A 3,321-nucleotide genomic window follows, 5' to 3' on the forward strand; every position below is an offset into this window, starting at 1 on the left:
ATACAATAAATTTCTGCTAAAAAATTCTTTTCTAATTTTAAAAAGAATGTTTACCTCTTCTTGTTAAAACAACTTGATGCGTCTAGATGCAGTGGTCAAACTCTGCGTCATTTATTAGAGACTGTTGATCATGGTTACACCCTTTGTTTTGGCTTGTTCCCATGGGTGTCATGCGAACATCCAACTACGGTTATGTGCCAGTCTCAACTTTAACTCTTGAATTTCAGAGGAGTTGTCTCTTGTTTCTTTTATTTTTCTTTCTCATTTTTCTCTTTTCATACTGCGTTGTTCTTGGAAACTCACCTTTGTTTTGGCTTGCTCCCACGGGTGTCATGCGAACATCCAACTATGAGTAGGCTCCTTTCACAACTTAACTCTTATCAGGTTGGGATTGTTTTTGGAGTTTCCCTTGCACTGATATTGGAGTTTATATGATTTTTTTTAGAGATAATGAACGCATTTTTCTTAATGAACACATCACTTGATCTCATATACTCAGACCTTCCCCATAAAATTTCCATCTATAAGCAATCTGGTAAGCCATTATGCGGGCAATCTCTTACCAACCTTTTAAACCTTGCCCAGGCGTCACTGAATGATTCGTCAATATACTGTTCAAAATTGGTGATCAACTTCCTCATTCTAACATTCTCCGTTGGGGGGAAGTACTTCTTAATGAACTTCTCAACTACTTATTCTCATGATGTAATCTCCCCTGGTTCGAGAAAATAAGCCTATTTCCATGCCTGGTCACACAACGAAAATGGGAACAATGTTAATCGAATCTCCTCAGCGGAGATGTTTGGGAACACAAACATGTTGCAAATCTCCATGAAACCTTGGAGGTGAGCGTGCAGATCCTCGCCACGCCTACTGCCAAACTGTTCGGCAGTTTGAATCATTTGCAGCATCACCAGTTTCATTTTGAACCTCGATTCATCAAGAGCTAGCCTCATGATTCCTGGTGAGAAATCATAGAGGTTGGGCGACGCATAATCCTGGATGGGCCTAGTGCGGTCGTTCGCCAAGAGGATGGGATTCGCCATGATATTTACATTTGGTGCTCCATTTTCTTGTTGCTCCGCCATGTTTGGATCTTTCTCTTGTTGTTGTTGTTGGCGGTTGTTTCTTCTTTTTTTCGAAAAGTTCTCTCAATCTCTAGGTTGTAATTGGGCTCAAGAATTTGTCCTTTGCTCATACGACGCCCGCTTCTTCCTTTACCTAAGGAGAAGCAGTGCACAGAGATGGAGAGTCTGCAAAGAAAATAAAAAAAGTTACCGTTAGCACAATGTATTGCCGTAGTCCCCGACAATGGTGCCAAAAACTTGATGTGTGGTTAATGCGATGAAATAATGGTGTAGAATGCGATGATGGAATATGCGTTGTGCACGCAAGTTTTCTTAGCAAGATCTAAATATAAATCCTACTAAGTTGCCTAGTAAGTCCAGGGTCGAACACAGGGACTATGGAAACAGTATGCGATGGTAATTTCAGTTCTCTTTGCGGTGACAAATAAAACAATGCGTTGATTGGTATGATGTTTAAGGTATAAAGTTTATGCGGTGGAGTTGAGAAAAGAGTTAATAATACGAAAGTACAATGAGTATGCAAGGGAACGGGTTGAGAAGGGATTTAACTAACACTTCCTAAGAATGCGTTCATGTTATGCGATCATGGTACATACATACAACAACAAGTCATCTTTCAATGCAAATGCTATAGCTTCTAGTTTTAGAACGCATGCGATGTATGTAATGATGTCTATATGAATTATGCCTAAGCATCTATTCTTAAATATGCGATGATGAATGACACACACATACACAAGGTGACCGCATACTACCACAACCTATTTCTAGGGTGAATGCGATGCATGTTGGCAAACAGAGCTTATCTCTAAGTCTCTATTTCTTGCTTATGCAGATCTAATCTTGCTTTCTCAAGTCTAGATTCTAACCTAACTCTCTCAAGTCTTAGGTTCTTTCTTTAGACTCTCTCTCGAAAGCTCTAAAGGGGTGATGGACGCAACATAAGACAAGATGATCGCATGCAATGAAGATCCTAGGTCATGTTAGCTAAGTACTTCTCAACCCATTCGAAAGTTTAGTTACTCATGCGTAATGTAAAGAGAGTGAACAGATGTAGAAATGCAGGTTCAATTCTATAAATGAAATCGAAATATAGAATGACAATGTGAAATAAAGATAAGGAGCTTGGTAGGAATTTCTTGCTTCCCAAGGCTTTTACACTGTTTTCTCTACTCTGTTCAAAGAATATTCTTACTCTCACAAGAGTCAGCCCTCCCTATGTTTTCCACGCTCCATGGCACTCTCTCGAGTTGACCAGGACGATCTTCCGGCGTCTTCTCTCTTCTCTCGCCTCCGCCTTCTAAGTATAAGAAAACTATGAACAAAGGCTAACTATCTTCTATATGATGAACTCTCCCAACTTCTTTAACGAATGTAGCCTTCGGTATTTATAGAGCTTCAGGGTGAAGAGCTTTTTCTCTCAAATGATTGCATTGATGGGATGTCATTAATTCTCTGTCTGATGCATCGAATAATTGTCACCGAAAAGTTGAGTGTACTTGCTATAGTGTGTCATTAACAGCTTGTCAACTTAATTCAGAATCGACCGTCATCAGCTTTCTGTCCCATCGTGATTTATTAAGTTTTCACCTTGATGTGCCAACTCTATGCGGCCACCTTCTTGAGTAGATTTTCACGAACACAAACGATTGCATAGCCTTGCAGTCGCAATCTTTTATGCACTCAGACGCGAATTTCCTTGGATCGCAATTTCGCCTTGTGCGAACGCATTTCCTGCACAAAATACATAAATTAGCTGCTTTAATGCGATAGACGCATGCGATCGCAATGTTCTAAACTTAATGCTTTTGGACGCATTTTTATATATTTTTACTGTAATAATATATCTTTGCACTGTAATAACGTGCATTTTTATTGTTTTATATCTTTGCACTGTAATAACGTGCATTTCTGCCCGTTATCAGGAACCTATCTGGAAAGGTGAATTAGATAGATTTTCAACAAGCATGCGATGATTTGGTCAAAGACTCCGTTAAAGAGTTTAATGGATGATGATTAAAAGTTGTTCAACTATCCAAGGTAAAAGTTACTATTGGGAAAACCTAAAAGTCATTTAGTTAAAATCCTTAGCCATGTTTTTTCTAAGTAAGCTAAACCCTAGGTTATAAAATACTCAATGGGAGGAGGAGTCGTATCAGATATGTTTATGATTCCACTAACGTTTCTCCCTGTATGTTCACACCATGAGATTCATGCTTGGCCTCGAGATGGC

At 39.2% G+C, this 3,321-nt stretch overlaps 1 non-coding gene across 1 annotated transcript; it reads left to right on the forward strand.

The window, feature by feature from the left end:
• Positions 1-537: 537 nt before the first annotated feature.
• On the forward strand, positions 538-644 carry LOC120082299. Its single transcript, XR_005483130.1, has one exon. It is a non-coding gene; the product is annotated as a small nucleolar RNA R71 (small nucleolar RNA).
• Positions 645-3,321: the final 2,677 nt, after the last annotated feature.

This window comes from Benincasa hispida, chromosome 7, assembly GCF_009727055.1.
Source record: "Benincasa hispida cultivar B227 chromosome 7, ASM972705v1, whole genome shotgun sequence".
NCBI classification, from domain to species: Eukaryota; Viridiplantae; Streptophyta; class Magnoliopsida; order Cucurbitales; family Cucurbitaceae; genus Benincasa; species Benincasa hispida.